Source organism: Nicotiana tomentosiformis, chromosome 11 (assembly GCF_000390325.3).
Source record: "Nicotiana tomentosiformis chromosome 11, ASM39032v3, whole genome shotgun sequence".
NCBI lineage: Eukaryota > Viridiplantae > Streptophyta > Magnoliopsida > Solanales > Solanaceae > Nicotiana > Nicotiana tomentosiformis.
The window spans coordinates 63,549,055-63,567,668 of NC_090822.1; the positions used below are offsets into that span (position 1 = coordinate 63,549,055).

Consider the following 18,614-nt stretch of genomic DNA (forward strand, 5'->3'; position numbering starts at 1 on the left):
ATGTTGTAGAACTTATGTTCCTTTAGAGGCTCTTAGACAGGTGTGGACTCATAGTAGCTCGTACCTTATATATAGTTTTTTGACAGTCTTGTCATCTCATGTTATGTATGTTCACGACATTATCTTTCATTGTTGGATGTTCATGATCCATGTCTACCAATTATATTGATCTTGTCGGCCCTTAAAGATAATAAGGAAGGTTAGATAAAATGTACGTTGGTGCTCGGCAAGTATGGCCTGGGTGCTAGTCATGACCCTCCAGTTGGGTCGTGACATCAGAGTTGGTAAAGTATCGCGTTCGCGAAGCATTGGTCACATTCGCGAAGAGTTAAACTGGGAGGTAGTCAAATTGGTCTACGCGAACGCGAGAGAACGGTCGCGTTCGCGAAGAAGGAAATCTGGGCAACAGTATTTAATTTAAAAAATGAGGGTTTGAACCCATTCTTCATATTTTGAGCTAGAGACCACGGATTTGGGCGATTCTTGAAAGAATTTTCGTGGCGTTGATTGGGGTAAGTGATTCTTACTTGGTTTTGGCTAAATTATATGATTATGTCTTTAATTCCATCCTCTAATTTGTGATTTGGGGTGGAAAATTGGGAAAAAAAGAGGAAGTGTTCTTGAGTTAAATTTTTGAGGTTTTGAATGGGATTTTGTTATCGGATTTGAGTAAATTTGGTATGGTTAGACTCGTGAGTGAATGGGATTTCGAGTTTTGTTATTTTTGTCGGATTTCAAGACATGGGCCCGGGGGGGCAGGTTGAGCCTATTTCGGATTTCGCCTTATAATTTCATGTTTTTCTTATGGAATTGATTCCTTTATCCTATATTAATAATATTGTACTTCTTGTGGCTAGATTTGGGGCATTTGGAGACTGATTCGAGGGGCAATGGCATTTCGGAGTAGGATTTTGTGTGGTTTGAGGTAAGTAACAGTCTTAAATCTGGTCCTAAGGGTATGAAACCCCGAATATTTGGTATGATGTGATTATTTTGGAGGTGACGCACATGCTAGGTGACGGGCGTGTTGGCGTGCACCGTGGGGTATTGTGACTTGGTCCATCCCGTGACACTGTAAAGTCGAATAGCTTATTGTTAATTACATGTTCTCTCTGTCTTCTAGAAATTTGACTGCCATTCATGTTAAAAATCATGCTTAGACCATATGATATCACTGTTGGGACCCGCAGCGGTCAGGTACTTGTTGAATTAGCTGTTATTTTCTGTCTTGTACTCAGTCATAGTTTTACTTGCGGGTCATATCTCTGTTTCCTCTTATTTTCTTGTTGATACTTGTTATCATCTCTTTTGGGCTGATTGTATGATTTTTGAGAGCCCGAGAGCCTGGAGAGGTTAGCGACTCAGATAGGGCTTGAGTGCCAAGCTGTGAACTATGTGAGTGTATATGGATCGGGTTCCACGCCGCAACGGGCCTGAGGGCTGAATGTATATGGATCGGGTTGCATGCCGCAATGAGCCTTATGGCTATTTATAGATTGTGGATCGGGTTGTATGCCGCAACGAGTCTCATGGCTACTTATATGATTGGATCGGGCTGCACGCCGCAACGATATAGAACTTGGGCTGAAGGAGCCCCTCCGGAGTCTGTACACCCCCCAGTGAGCGCATGTATCTATTTAGTGTGATTATTGAGGGCTGAGAGCTGAGTGTTTGAGCTATTGAGAGCTTCAATGATTGTTATCCTGAGAGGTTGTATTTGTTTTGTTGCTGCACTTAGCTGAATTATGTCATTGTTCTGAACTTCTGGAAAATATTGTATCCGGTTTATCTGAACTTAGTAAATGTACAACTGATTTAACTTATATTGCTAGAATTGAATCATGTCTACTTTCATTGCTGAAATTACTGAAGTGAACGAAAATTTTATAGCTCGTCACTATTTATCAGTTCCTTATTTATTTTATTACTTACTGAGTTGGTTGTACTCACGATACACCCTGCACTTCATGTGTGGATCCAGGTGTATCTGGTCACGGAGGATGTTGATCTCGTGTGTGGTTGAGTATGGGAGATTCACGAGGTAGCTGTCGGTGTTCGCAGTCCTTGCCTCTCCTTTCTTGTTATCTTTCTTTTCTGTGTTGGCATTTAGACACACACTTGTAAACACTGTGTCTTAAACTGATTGTTTAGATGCTCATGACTTGGTGACACCCCGATGTTTGGGGCTATTTTTCTGCGTTGTATTTGGAGTTTAACTCTTATCTTTATGAAAACTCTGTCATATCAAGCTTTTGGTTTATTAGGTGAAATATTTGAAGTATTTTGAAAAATTGGCTTGCCTAGTACCATCGATAGGCGCCATCACGACAGGTTAGAGTTTTGGGTCGTGACAAGTTGGTGTCATAGTCTAGGTTACATAGGTCTCACGAGTCATGAGCAGGTTAGTAGAGTCTTGCAGATCGGTACAGAGACATTTGTAATTATATTCGAGAGGCTGCCGAACCCTTATGAAATTTCACATTCTTGAATTCTTGTCGTGCGAATCGTTTGATTCTAGTAACTGAATTTCTATTGTTCTATTCTCTCAGAGATGGTGAGGACGCATGCTACGGGGCAGGATGGACAACCACCAGTACCACCAGGCAGGGCCGCGAGAGGACGAGGTCGCGGTAGAGGCCACGGTAGGGGCAGAGGTGCAACTCACACCGTAGCTAGGGCAGCACCTACAGATCTACCAGTTGCCCCAGTTCAGGAGTAGGCTCCAGTTGTGGATGAGCTTGTGGGACCAACTCAGGCACCACCTGTGCCCATTGTGATTCCATGCCTTCAGGAGGCCTAAGCTCAGATTCTGACCAAGTGCACCAGTCTTGCTCAGGCGGTCTCTATTCTAGCCGCAGCAGCCACTTCTCAGGCCGGAGAAGGTGCTCAGACTCCAGATGCCCGTACACTAGAGCAGGTGGTATAGGGACTCCAGACACCGGAAGCACCACCAGCCCAGCCGGTTGCAGTTGGTCAGGACTATATGGTTCCTGTCATGCCCGATGATGAGCAGTGTCAATTGGAGTGGTTTGGGAGACTCAGCCTCCATCTTTCAGTGGTACCAAGGGAGAGGATGCACAAGGCTTCTTGGACATGTGCCAGAGGATACTTCGTAACAGTGGGGTCTCATTCACTACTTTTCAATTCTCTCGGGCTGCCTTCAGTTGGTGGGAGGCTTACGAGAGGCGTAGGCCGATCGTCGCAACACCCCTTACCTTGTAGCAATTCTCCGGTCTATTCCTGGAGACGTTCGTGCCTCAGTCCCGCCGAGAGGAGCTGCGCAGGCAGTTCGAGCAGCTTCGTCAAGGCGATATGTCTGTGAAACAGTATTAGATGAGATTTTCTAAGTTGGCCCATCATGCTATCTGGTTGGTTCCCACAGATAGGGAGAGGATCGGGAGGTTCATAGATGGTCTCGCTTTTCAGCTGCGATTGCTTATGGCTAGAGAGAGAGTGTCTGGTGATACTTTTGATGAGGTTTTTGACATTGCTTGTCAGATTGAGATGGTTCGCATGTGTTAGACTACAGCACGGTTCAACTAGATGAGAGCTGGGGTTATGAAGATGAGCCAGTTGCCATTATTGACAAGCAGGTTTTCCAGATGAAGTCTAAGAAGCTTTTTGTGGTAAAGGTCCAATGGAAGAGTTAACCAGTCGAAGAGGTGACTTGGGAGACCGAGGAAGACATGCAAAGCGGATATCAACACCTATTCATCACTCCAGGTATGATTCTAGACCCACTCGAGGATGAACATTTGTTTAAGAGGTGAAGAATGTAACGACCCGACCGGTCGTTTTTCTTTTTAGTTCCCCGTTCCCCTAATTAACACTCCCCATATGTGCTTTTACTATTTTATGAATTGCAGGGAAGGTTGACTTGGGTTTGGAAGGGTTCGGGTGAAATCGGAACACTTGGTTCCTTAATAGTGGCCTATGATGGCCAAGCTTGACTTGAGTCAATATTTTGAGTAAACGATTTCAGAAACAGGAATTGATGGTTCTAATAGGTTTGTAAGATGAATTTGGACTTGGGCGTGTGTTCGGATTGGGTTTCGGATGACCCGAGAGCATTTCAGCGCTTAATGTTGTAAGTTGGTGCATTGAAGATTTTCAAGTTCTATAAATTTAGTTTGGAGTTATTGAGTTCCGTTTGGGATTTTGAGACTGGGAATATTTCCGTATGGTGATTTATGACTTGTACAAAAAATTTGGTGTCATTTCGAGTAGTCTAAGAATGATTCGGCGCGTTCGGAGTAAGTTGAAAAGCTTGAAGTTCATAATTCGATTCAATTTGGTTTTGGGGTCCGATTCTTAGTTTTGATGTTGTTTTATGTTTTTCGAGAGTTCGAGCAGGTCCGTATTATGTTTATGGACTTGTTGGTGCATTTGGACAGGGTCCCGGGTAGCTCGGGTGTGTTTCAGACCACCCAGAACTAAGTCCAAAAATCTGTCACTACTAGTTCTAGTATCCTTCTTCGCGTTCTAGGAAAAGGAATTTGGAGGAGTGGGAATTTGTTCTTCGCGTTCGAGATACCCAGTCCGCATTTGCAAATGTCTGGGACCTGTGGCCTCCGTGTCCGCATAAAAGGGCCCGCGTTCGCGTAGAAGAAGCTGGGGCTGGGGGTGGCACGCGGTTGGTCTTCGCGTTCGCGTAGGGCAGGCCAGGCAACCCTTCGCGTTTGCGAGACTCTGGTCGCGTTTGCGAAGTTCATTTTTCTGGGGCCTGGGCATCTTGCCTTTGTGATCGCGAGGCCTCTTCTGCGATCGCGAAGAAGGAATTCTTGGGCAGAGATGTTTTAAAAGCCGCGACTTAAGCTTATTGGGTTTATTTCTCTCAACTTGTTGTCGATTTTAGAGCTCTTTGAGGAGGGTTTTCATCTAGCAGCTTGAGGTAAGTATTTTCTACACAATATGAGTTTAATACATACATTATGGGTAGAGTTTAACATATAAATTGTGGAAATTTTAGAAGATTGTTAAACAACCTAGGTTTTGATAAAAATGGGATTTGACCATATATTAATTAATTAATACAATATTAGGCTAATTTCGGATTGCGTGGCACCGGTTTGAAGCTTTATTGTGAATTGTGGTCCGGGAAGAGAACTTGAAAACGAGGTAAGTCTCTTGTCTAACCTTGTAAGAGGGAATTCTCCCTGTAGGTGCTATAAATGATTGTTTTGCTAATAATTGTGGGTGCTACGTGCGCACGATGTGAAGAGAGTCCGCATGTAGCTAAAAATCATGCTTATGTCCGGGTAGTTTTAAGACTCTACCATGTATTACTTGTATTATTTGTACTCAACTTGCTAGTTTAATTACTTAAATCATATTTGATATTCGATAAAGAAATTGTAAATACCGAACCTCATTACCGAACCGTTAGTGGAAATTATGCCTCCTTGTGTATTATTCTTATAGTAGTCATTAGTCGGAGTTCGTAGAGTATTCTCCCTTCTTGTGGATCTGGTCGAACACCTCGACAGTATAATATATGCATCTATGGTTCGCCCAGTCGATCCTCGGCAGTGTACACATTATTCTGGATCGGGCGGTACGACCTGTCATGCCCCGAACTCGGGGAGCGCGACCGGCGCTCAACTGAGTAAACCCGGTCAAGCAAGCTTGTTAGATACTTTCTACCCAAACTCAATTTTGAATAAAGAGAATACATATTTTCGTTAATTAGACAATAAGGAGATCATGTATACAATACCAATTCATTACCATTTGTAACTTCATTTTAAAGTCTCAAATTACACACATTTTCGTGGTTTGAAGTGGAACGAGTAATTCAAACACAACATATCTTGATTGACTTCCCCAGCACTAATATACAACCCACACTATGTCTACAGAGCCTCTAATAGATACAAAAGAGTATTATGATCATGCCGGCAACAAGGCCCCGGCTACCTCAAACACAATACACAAGGAATAAAAGATACATGACCTGGAAATGAAGTGGGCTCACCAAGTCAGCTGGGAAGAGGGTGTACCGCTATCACTGATCAATGCCTCCTGTTGTGGAACCACCTGCATCCATTGAAGAAGCAGCGCCCCCGACAAAAGGGACGTTAGTACAGATGGAATAGTACTATTATGAATGACAAAACACCCTCTCAATAGAATGATTAATAATACAAGCAAGAACAATTATAATGTCAGTGAAAACCTCAAACAACATCAAACCTCAAGTTCAAATAAATTTCCATATCTTAAGTTGGGAGATATTTAGTACCAATATGCCACCGTTCACAATAGCACCGTACTTTTAGCATGGAGTCCGATCACAACCCGATCGACTAGGCCATCTCATACTATAGATCAACCACAATCACAGTTTCAACTATAATTTCCAGCACAATCACCACCATGTGTGCGGCATAGCGTACTATCATGACCCGATCAGCTAGGTCGTCTCACCACAATGATGTGTGGATCGACATCATCCTATTCTAACAATCATCATCAACAATAAGGCATTTCAAATCAAGGTTTTTAGTAAACATGTGAGCAATTAGTAGTCTTAGGCACATAGAGACGTTTCACAAAATTTGGCATAATAGCCTTCGTTTGAACTTGACTAGAGGTCGAAACATTTTTAATGCACAGCCAATCATTTGAACACATTCTCAAATGATAATATAACATGATAAAATCATTTGAGATACATATTGAACATATATCTTTCAACACAAGCTTATTCGGAATGACCAATTTTATAATGAACAACTCGGACTTACATAAATTACATTAATACCGTGGGATTCAATTCTAAGAGAGGAGTTTAGCCAACATACCTTGTTTGAGCTTCCCTTAGATTACCACAACGTCCCAATACTTCAAGCAATTACATTCAACTAGAGATATAGTAAAATTGAATCATAATTAGGGAGAGATTCATTGTTTCAGCTCATTTGAGCATTTTATCAAACACTTAGATGTGCAAAATTGGTTACAAGGTTCTTCCACAAGATTTCTTTCACTTAACAACCCAATCTTTACCCATTTGGGCTCAACAATCTTCCCACAAACCTTATTGGTAGATGCATGAATACATAATACTCTCATACCCAAGAGTCATACTCCCAACCACCCATCGTTTACCTCAAACTCGAAATTGAAGACTAGGGTTAGAACCTTACCTCTTGAGTGAAGATCTTGTGAGATTTCCTTGATGGATTTCAAAGCTTGGACAAGATCATGATGAACAAAGAACTTGAACTTCTTCCTCTCTCTAGAACACTCTCACTTCACTCTAAAAATATCAGATATTTGCCTTCAAAATGAGCCCCAAAGGCTATTTATCAACATGGGGTCGGGTTATAAATATAAGAAAATAGAGCCCCGTCACAGATCTGCGGTCGCATATGCGACCGCATAATGCTTCTGTGGTCCGCAAAATGGACCGCACAATTGCCCTCTCGAACTGGGCGAGTCTGCCCCATTCTGTGATCGGTCTACGGTCCGCAGACCTATTTTGCGATCGCATAATTCGCCGCAGAACCTTCCTCCTAAAGATTTCATGCTCGATCTACTATGGGTTATGCAGCCCGCAAAGATGATTATGTGGCCGCATAATGGTCCGAAATTTTGCCCAACTCTCTGCTTCAATTCGCTGCAGATCTGCGGTCCGCAGATCAATTCTGGGACCGCAGAATGAACCGCAGAAATTCCCCTCATTTCCGAAGATTTTCTTCAACTCCCCAATGCTTTGTTCAACCCAAAAAGTCTGAGTCATGAAGAATTTCTACAATCATCAACGCATAAGTCCACCCAGACATCACGAAACCCCGGGTTTTAGTAAGTATTTCACGGGGCCTTACATCCTCCATCACTTAGGATCATTCATCCTTGAATGAGGGTCAAAATTTCACCATTAGCATTCAATGTGGCCCAATTCTTAATTCACACACACCAGTAGTTTTAAAATTTTGCTAACTCCCTAAATTTCCAAACATTTCGCCAGTGTCTCCCCTGTAACTGGGCCTCTCCACCTATCAGAGAATCCCAGAAACCAATCCTAGCAACGTATACATAATCTGATGATGCAATATAAGTTAAAAGCAACACCAACCGCGGCCTCATAAGCAATATATTACCAGAAAAGGAACACAATTAGCATAAGCTGTACAAATGATATGTAATTCATAGGGAACAATTTCATAGAACGATTACATAGCTATTCAAACAAATAATGGTACTTCTTCTTAATTTCTTCCTCGGCTTCCCAGGTGGCCTCTTCAACCTACTGGTTTCGCCATAACACATTCACGGAGGCAATTTCTTTTTTTTCTCAACTTTCGGACTTGCCGATCAATAATAGAAACTGGAATCTCTTCATAAGTCAATTCCTCATTAACCTCAATAGTCTCAACCGAAACAATGAGTGTCGGGTATCCAACTACTTTCTTCAACATAGACACATGAAATACCGGGTGCACTAATGGCATCTCGGGTGATAGCTCAAGCTTGTACGCCACCTCACCAATCCTCTGAATGATTTTGTACGATCCGACATACCTCAGACTTGATTTTCCTTTCTTACCAAACCGCATTATGCCCTTCATGGGGGAAACCTTCAAGGATACCCAATCATACTCTTTGAATTCCAAATCCCTACGATGAACATCCGAATAGGACTTCTGACGACTCTTAGGAGTTTTCAACTGCTCCTTAATGATCTTAATCTTCTCTATAGCCTGATGCACGAGGTCCGATCCTATCAACTCTGCTTCCCCAATATCGAACCACCCAATGGGAGATCTACATCTCCTACCATATAAAGCCTCAAACGGTGCCATCTGAATGGTAGAACGATAACCATTGTTGTAGGCAAAATCTATGAGCGGAAAATGATCATCCCAGCTACCTTTGCAGTCAAGAACACAAGCATGCAACATATCCTCAAGCGTCTGAATAGTCCGCTCGGCCAGTCAGTAAGTCTGTGGGTGAAAAGTTGTACTAAGTTTCACCTGAGTACACAAACCTTGCTGAAATTTCTTCTAAAAATTAGCTGTGAACTGTGCAACCTGACTATTTTTTTGATGTACAACCAAGCATACTGTTCCACTATGTCGGTAGCCTTAATAGGCAAGAAGTGTTCTCATTTCGTGAGTCGATCCACAATCACCCAAATCGAGTCGAACTTGCGAGGAGTGCGAGGTAGTCCTACTAGAAAGTCCATATTAATCATTTCCCGCTTCCGCATTGGAATTTCTATGTTCTGTGCCAACCCACCAGGCCTTTGGTGTTCAGCCTTCACTTGCTGACAATTTGGACATCTCGCCATAAAGTCCACTACATTCCTCTTCATATCATTTCACCAATAGACTTCCTTAAGATCATGATACATTTTTGTAGAGCCCGGGTGCATGGAATACCTAGAAGTGTGGGCCTCGGTCATGATTCTCTCTCGGAGACCATCTATATTTGGAACACATAGATGCCCTTGATACCTTAGTGTACCATCACCCACGCCGAGAGAAAAGGCCACGGTCTTATGTTTATGAATCCCCTCTTTCAATTGTGCATACAATGGTGTTACACCCCATGTTTTCGTACGTGGAAGTATGCCATAAGTAAATTGATATGAGCTCGGAAATGAAATGTTACATTCCGCATTTTCGTACGTTAAAGTTTTACCGTAAGCTAATCGACGTAAATTCGGGAATGAGATTATTTTGGGATTATAAGTATTACGCTATTTCAAAGAAGTGATAAGTAAATTCGTGAAGGTGAGAGGGTAAGCAAATGGAAGAAGATGAGTTTCGTCGAAGTTTGATATTTTGGGATAAAATATGGTCCAAGCTATAATACCCGGTATTTATGGACTAGTACCATACAAGGTACCACATGATCATGATAGTAGGTGTACAAAGTGTGTTAAAAGTAAGTAGTATTCTAAGTAATTTGAGATAATTTCTAATTATATAGATAACTGGACAATTATTTATTAATGTGGAATTAACCAATTAATTAAGGAAATAAGTGGGCAATTATTAGATAAGGATTTAGTCTTTAACGTGGCAGCCCACAAAGTCAAAAAAATGTGACTCTTAAAGCTCACCTATATGTGGCATATTAAGAATAATAGTGGCTTAGTCATACAAAGAGTGGGTCCACTCTCTTTAGTAAAGACTTCTAACATAAACCATTAAAATACATGTTATATTTGCAATTTGAGGAGATTGGCAATTCAAGCCACCAGTATGCTAAAGTTAGTCCTCCTAGGGGTGGCAATATGGATTATTTACATCCTAAAGGTAGGCAAAGAGATACTAGTGATTATGGTCATTCATATGAAAGGAATAGTTTGCTTGAACATGGAGTACTTGACAAAAGGCATGCTCGGGCACCTGTTCTTTTGGAACCCCTTAGAGAGAATATTGTTGATGCCGAGTTTCCTCGAAGGGATGTCATTAATAGCAGTTCATGGGATCACCATTCATTCAATAAACAGTCAGTTTGAAAGAACTTTCTTGGTTGAAAGCAAACAGATAAAGCTTCAAATATGTATTTGCAATTCTAAGAAATTTGCAACAAAGATATACTGTGCAATCGTAACAGGATTTTACGATTCTAAGAGAGCACGGTACAACCTTTCCCAAGAATATCGTACGGATTTTTCCCTACTCCAGGTATGTTAAGGCTATCCCTTCTTTCTTGTTGGCATGATCTATACGACACGAACGAAACGAGCAAATGCACAACTTACATAAATGACTCTATTCATAGAAGTATTAGAGATGCCTATGTTCTTGAATTCCCATATGTTTTATTGTTCTATCATCTGTTCATGGGTCTCAGAAAATACATAAGTTGATAAAGTTCATTTCGTGATATTAATCAGAGATATAACGGTCTTATGACATTCTGAGAGATTTTATTGACATACTTCTCATGCATTGCATTCATTTACATTGATCCATGACCAGATTGCGTTATATACACGTATATATGTATATTATATGTATATAGGATATGGGAAAAGATTACGGCGTTATATATGCACCACCACCTGATCAGCTGGTATACGTTGATGATTTTGCCCACAGTGGCCGAGATGATATGATATGATGCCCTCAGAGGCTTGATGATGTTATGAACACATGTACCTATGCACGACATGACATTCATATGCATACGCATGACACTATGAGTATTTCATGTTTTACAGAGTTATTCAGACTTACATGTCGAGTCTTTTACTCGATATTTCTCTCATGTCTATTATTTACTGATTTTTATTCCTTACATACTCGGTACATTATTTGTACTGATGTCCCTTTTGCCTGGGGATGCTGCGTTTTATGCCCGCAGGTCCCGATAGATAGGTCGAGAGTCCTCCAAGTAGGCTATCAGCTCAGCGGAAGATGTTGGTGCGCTCCATTTACTCCGGAGTTGCTTATTTGGTCAGTACGATTTATATATATATTGATTGGTATGTCGGGGCCCTATCCCGGCCTTATAACATTTATGTACTCTTAGAGGCTTGTAGACATATGTCATGTATATGAAAGATTGTATGGCCTTGTCGGCTTATATTCAGTATACTAGTGATTATTTTGGCCTTATAGGCCCGTACGTCATATGTATAAGTTAGTATATCAGGTTGGGTCGTGTTATATCGAGTGTTCCCTCATGTTTTATTCTTGTTACATCATATGACCCATCTGGCCCATTTACCCATATTGATGTGATGAGAAATATACGTTACATTAGTACTCGGTTGAGTAAGGCACCGGGTGCCCATCGCGGCCCATTGGTTTGGGTCGTGACAAATGGATCATTGTAGTATTTCTCCTTGACTTCCATAACAAGTGATGATTCATCCCTATTTTGCATAATCACCCCTCATTCATTAGAATCCACAAGACGAACTCCCAAACTAGAAAATCGGTGAACTTCCTTGGCCAATGGCCTTTGATATGCCTCCAAGTGTGCAAAACTACCCATAGATTTCCGGCTAAAAGTATCTGCCACATCATTAGCCTTCCCCGGATGATATAGAATATCAATGTCGTAGTCCTTGAGTAACTCAAGCCATCTTCTCTGCCTCAGATTCAATTCCTTCTATTTGAGAATATATTGAAGGCTCTTATGGCCCATGAATATATCCACATGGACCCCATATAAATAATGACGCCAAATTTCAATGAAAATACCACCGCAACAAGTTCTAAGTCAGGCGTGGGATAGTTCTTCTCATGATTTGGAGTTGCCTAGAAGCATAAGCGACCATCTTGCCATGTTGCATCAATACACACCCAAGTCTGATTCTCGAAGCATCACAATATACTACAAACCCATATGTACCCTCTGGTAGGGTCAACACCGGTGTCATAGTCAATCTTGCTTTCAACTCCTGGAAGCTCCTTTCACAAGTATCGGACCATTGGAACTTAATTTCCTTCTGCGTCAATTTAGTCAACGGAGAGGCAAGAGTAGAGAACCCGTCCACAAATTTTCTGTAATACCCAGCTAAGCCTAAGAAACTGCGAATCTCTGTTGGAGTTGTAGGCCTCGGCCAATTCTTCACAGCTATAATCTTCGGAGGATCAACCTTAATTCCTTCACTAGATATGACATGACCTAAGAATGTGACAGATTCAAGCCAAAATTCACACTTTAAAAACTTTGCATATAATTTTTGCTGATATAGGGTTTGCAAAACTGCCCTGAGATGATTGACATGGTCCTCTCGATTGCGTGAATATACCAAGATATCATCGATAAACACTATCACAAAAGAGTCAAGGAACGACTTGAAAACTTGGTTCATAAGATCTATGAAAGCTACCGGGGCATTCGTTAGCCCAAAAGACATCACCAAAAATTCATAGTGCCCATATTGGGTTCTAAAAGCTATTTTTGAAACACCCTGCTCAATGATCTTCAATTGGTGATACCTAGATTGTAAATCAATTTTGGAGAAAGACTTAGCACCCTGCAATTGGTCAAATAAATCATCTGTCCTTGGTAGTGGGTACTTATTCTTGATTGTGACCTTGTTGAGTTGCCGATTGTCGATACACATTCTTAGTAACCCATCCTTCTTTCTCAAAAAGCGAACCGGTGCGCCCCAAGGCGAAATGCTCGGACGGATAAAACCTTTCTCTAATAAATCCTTCAATTGTTCCATTAGTTCTTTCAATTCTGCTGGTGCCATCATGTAGGGTGGAGTAGATATAGAATCCGTGCCTGACATCACATCAATCTCCCTATCTGGTGGGATCCCAGGGAGCTCATCCGAAAAGACCTCCGAAATTTCATTCATAATTGACATAGACTCAAGTGTAGGTGCCTCATCATCGGTGTCCGTAACCCAGACCAAATCGTAAATACACCCCTTGTTGATCATCTTCTTGGCCTTAAGGTAAGAAATAAACCTACCCTTCGGCACCACATCATCCCCCTTCCACTCAATAACTGTATCATTTGGAAATTCAAACCTAACGGTCCAGGTTTGGCAATCAAGCTTGGCAAAATATGAATAAAGCTAGTCCATCCCTATTATTATATCAAAATCGACCATCCCCAATTCAATGAGATCGGCCATGGTGTCCTGACCTTGCAACGGGACAACACAATCCCTGTAAACCCGCGCGGCCAAAATAGACTCACCAACTGGAGTAGATACAGAGAACGACTCATGAAGTTGTTCTGGTTCTATCCCAAATTCCATAGAAACATAAGGAGTGACATATGACAAAGTGGGATCGGGATCAATAAGAGCATACACATCATGAGATTGGACAGTCAATATACCTGTGACAACATCTGGAGAAGACTATGAATTCTAGGGACCCCTCATAGCATAGAAACAACTGGATCCTCCCGAACTCTGTGCTCCACCCCTAGCTACACCAAGCCCTGTGGGTGTTGGAGTGCCTCAAGCTGGAGGAGGTGCTGCGGATGTAGTAGCTACAGAATTTGCTGGTTGTGTCATGCCCCTACCTGCACCCTGGTGGGACGAACGACAATCTCTCTGAATGTGACCTCTCAATCCGCACCCGTAGCATATGGGTAAGTCCATGTAGAATATTCCTAAGTTCATCTTTCCACACCTAGGGCATGGGGGCCTCCACTGCTGCTAGAATCTACCACCATGATGACCCTGCTGGTAGGAGTCCCTGTTGCTCCGACTGGGCCTGAAATGACTCCGCTACTACTGAATGGGTCCTGATGGCGGTGCACTAACTGAAGACTGAGCAAAGGACTGAGATGGCCCTGACGACCCTCCTCTGAATGCTGCCGCCACCAGAAAAACCACCAAAGTTGCCCGCGGACCGGGCCTTATTGCTACCCTCTCGCTCCATTATGTTCTTCAATTTGCGGGTCTCCGTGGCTTAAGCAAATGCCACCATCTTCCCATAGTTCATATCAGAATTCAAGGCAGTTGTAGCAGACTCATTAATTACCAAGGGACTAAGGCCCTGTACAAACCGGCGCACTCTAGCCTCCATAGTGGGCAACAAGTAAATAGCATATTTGGACAGGTGTGCGAATCTCATATAGTACTCCCACACACTCAGGCTACCTTGCCTCAAGCTCTCAAACTCGGTGGCACGGGCTGCCTTAGTCTCGACAGGTAATAAATGATCAATGAAGGCATCGACAAACTCACCCTACCTCTTTGGAGGGCTCCCCTCCTCACGGGACTCCTCCCATAGCTCAAACCAAGAATATGCCACCTCTTTCAGGCGGTAGGAGGCCAACTCCACTGCCTCTATCTCAGTAGCACGCATAACTCGGAGAGTTTTGTGCATATCATCAATGAAGTCCTGGGGGTCCTCCTCTGGGTTAGTACCCGTGAACACTTGAGGGTCTAATTGAAGAAACCTGTTTACACTGGAACTAGCAGAATCCCATAGTTGGCTGGAAGAAGTTGGTGCAGTATTCGATCTCTGGGAATGGGAAGCCACTATCTGAGCCTACATCTGTATGGCTCTCCTAAGGTCCCCATCAGAAATACTTGGACTGGAAGTTGAGGTTGGAGGTGGAACTGGAATATTAGTTGGAGGAATCGATGCACCCTTAGTAGGCGTAGGAACTGGCGCAATCTGAGCAGGAGTAGTAGAATCAGGCAGGGTAGTATTTGGGGAATTATCTTCACCCCTAGTGTGCTCACCCGCATCACCAAGTATAGGATCAATCGCCACTCCTGGGGTGACATTGGCTCTCTGGCCAATTCTTACCTTCTTCTTAGGTGTCGTGTACTGAAAATTAGTGCAACGCACGAGTTAAAGGAGGAACAGTCTTACAATCAGATTTATCGCACGATCTAGAACATTAAAGAAGGGTGTTATTCTTAAATGCCCAAGTAGCCTCCCAATTATAGATGTGGTCGACAACACACCGATAAGAAGAACTCTACTAGACATGGCTCCGAGACATCCTATGACACTTTAAAACCTTAGGTTTTGATACCAAGTTTGTCACGCCCCGAACTCGGGGAGGGCAACCAGCGCTCAACCGAGTGAACCCGGTCAAGCAAGCATGTTAGATACTTTCTACCCAAACTCACTTATGAATAAATAGAATACACATTTTGGTTAATTAGACAATAAGGAGATCATGTATACAATACCAATTCATTACCATTAATTACTTCATTTTAAACTCTCAAATTACACATATTTTCGTGGGCTGAAGTGGAACGAGTAATTCAAGTACAACATATCTTGTTTGACTTCCCTAGAACTAATATACAATCCACACTATGTCTACAAAGATTCTAATAGACACAAAAGAGTACTATGATAGTGCCGGCAACAAGACCCCGGCTATACCTCAAACACAATACACAAGGAACAAAAGATACATGACCCCGAAATGAAGTGGGGCTCACCAAGTCAGCTAGGAAGAGGGTGTACCGCTATCACTGATCAATGCCTCCTGCTGTGGAACCACTTGCATCCATTGAAGATGCAACGCCCCCGAAAAATGGGACGTTAGTACATATGGAATTGTACTAGTAGGAATGACAAACACCCTTTCAATAGAATGGTTAATAATACAAGCAAGAGCAATCATAATACCAGTAGAAACCTCAAACAACATCAAACCTCAAGTTAGGAACAAGACAATGTTCAAATAAATTTCCATATCTTAAGTTGGGAGATATTTAGTACCAATATGCCACCGTTCACAATACCACTGTACTTTTAGCACGGAGTCCGATCACGACCCCATCAGCTAGGTCGTCTCATCTGAGACATCAACCACAATCACAATTTCAATTACAATTTCCAGCACAATCACCACCATGTGTGCGGCATGGCATCTGATCACAACCCGATCAGCTAGGCCGTCTCACCACAATGATGTGTGGATCGACATCATCCTTTTCTAACAATCATCATCAACAACAAGGCATTTCAAATCAAGGTTTTTAGTACATATGTGAGCAATTAAGAGTCTTAGGCACATAGAGATATTTCACAAAATTTTGCATAATAGCCTTCGTTTGAACTTGACTTGAGATCGAAACATTTTTAATGTACAGCCCATACTTTGAACACATTCTCAAATGATAACATAACATGATAAAATCCTTTCGGATACATATTGAACATATATATTTCAACATAAGCTTATTCGGAATGACCATTTTTATAATGAACAACTCGGGACTTACATAAATTACATGAATACCGTGGGATTCAATTCTAAGAGAGGATTTAGCCAACAATTCTAGCAATTCCAATCAACTAGAGATATATTAAAATTGAATCATAATTAGGGAGAGATTCATGGTTTTAGCTCATTTGAGCATTTTATCACACACTTAGATGTGCAAATTGGTTACAAGGTTCCTCCATAAGATTTCTTTCACTTCAGAGCCCAATCTTTACCCATTTGGCCTCAACAATCTTTCCATAAACCTTATTGGTAGATGCATGTATACATAATACTCTCACACCCAAGAATTATACTCCCAATCACCCATCTTTTACCCCAAACTCAAAATTGAAGACTAGGGTTAAAACCTTACCTCTTGAGTGAAGATCTTGTAAAATGTTCTTGTTGGATTTCAAAGCTTGGACAAGATCTTGTTGAAGAAAGTACTTGAGCTTCTTTCTCTCTCTAGAACACTCTCACTTCTCTCTAAAAATATCAGATTTTTGCCTTCAAAACGAGCCCCAAAGGCTATTTATCAAAATGGGGTCAAGTTATAAAAATCAAAAAATGGAGCCCTATCACAGATCTGCGGTCTCATATGCGACCGCAAAATGCTTATACGGTCCGCAAAATGGACCACATAATTGCCCTCCGGAACTGGGCGAGTCTGCCCTATTCTACGATCGGTCTGGGTCCGTAGACCTATTCTGCTGTCACATAATGCGCCGCAGAACCTTCCTCCGAAAAACTTCATGCTGGATCTGCGATGGGTTACGTTGCCCGCAAAGATGATTATTCAGCTGCATAATGGACCACATAATGGTCCTACATTTTTCCCAACTCTCCGCTTTAATTCGCGGCAGATCTACGGTCCGCAGATAAATTCTGCGACCGCAGAAATTCCCCACACTTCCGAAAATTTTTTTCAACTCCCCAACGCACTGTTCAACCCAAAAAGTCCAAGCCGCGGCGAGTTTGCGATCCGCGAAGAGTTTCTACAATCATCAAAACATAAGTCCACCCCGACATCACTCAACGCAGGGTATTAGTAATGAGTGAGATATTTAGATAATCTTTACATAAATACTTTTTTCATCCTTAATCAACTGGTAACAGTTCCAACATATTAATTAATTCATCTTTCATTGTTCAGGCTTCATACAGCAACTAATTCATCCAGCATATTATTCTTCTTTCTTTATTGCAATTGTTTATACTCTCTAAATGTTTCGCTTACAAATATGGCGTCTTAATTACTCTAAATCATAGCAACCATTTACTTTATTTAAAAAAATAATAAAAGAGGACAACAATCAATCAAATACAAAAGTTGATAATCTACGGAACTCGATGTATGAAATTTTGGGAAGCACAAAGGTACAAATTGACAAAGAGAATAAATGTCAAAATGTGGAACAACCCCAAAATCAAAGATTAAAATCAGATTTTGTATAAATTATTAACACAAATATGTGAAATAGTAGAGGAAAATAAATGGGAAAAAAGGAACCAAAAAGAGAAATGAAAGGAGAAAGAGTATTTACACCGGTACCGACGGTGTTGGCGTAATGGCAGAACCCTAACTTTCTTTGGGATTTTGTGATTTGGGTGAAGGAACATGTCTTTTTTGTTTAGAAGAGAAGCTTTTTTGTTTAATTTGATTTATATTTTCTTACCAAAAAATAAAAGGTACTAAATGGGTTTCATTGTTATCAAGTCTGGATGGGCTTCTTTGTTCCATGTATGTCTTAATTAAGTTTGTGATTTTTTTATATAGACAAAGGAAGAGGTTATAAAATAATTGTAAGCTGATTTCAGGGGGAATCGATCCCGCGTCCTCTGCCTCCAAAGCCAGAACACTGACCGCTGAATCCAAAGCTATTTTATTTCTGGGTTCGGCATAGTATATCCCCTGCCTGGTGGTTGGTTTGGTTTTGGGGAAGTTTTGGAGTGAATTGGGTTACTTAGAGCCTGTTTGGACAGGC

At 41.6% G+C, this 18,614-nt stretch overlaps 1 long non-coding RNA gene across 1 annotated transcript; it reads right to left on the reverse strand.

Annotated features, from left to right (window-relative positions):
- Window positions 1-15,580: 15,580 nt before the first annotated feature.
- LOC138900953 (uncharacterized) lies at window positions 15,581-18,364 on the reverse strand. Its single transcript, XR_011412343.1, has 3 exons — window positions 18,174-18,364; window positions 17,003-17,624; window positions 15,581-16,356 (listed from the first exon to the last, which is right to left on the reverse strand). It is a non-coding gene; the product is annotated as an uncharacterized lncRNA (long non-coding RNA).
- Between the last annotated feature and the right edge of the window lie 250 nt (window positions 18,365-18,614).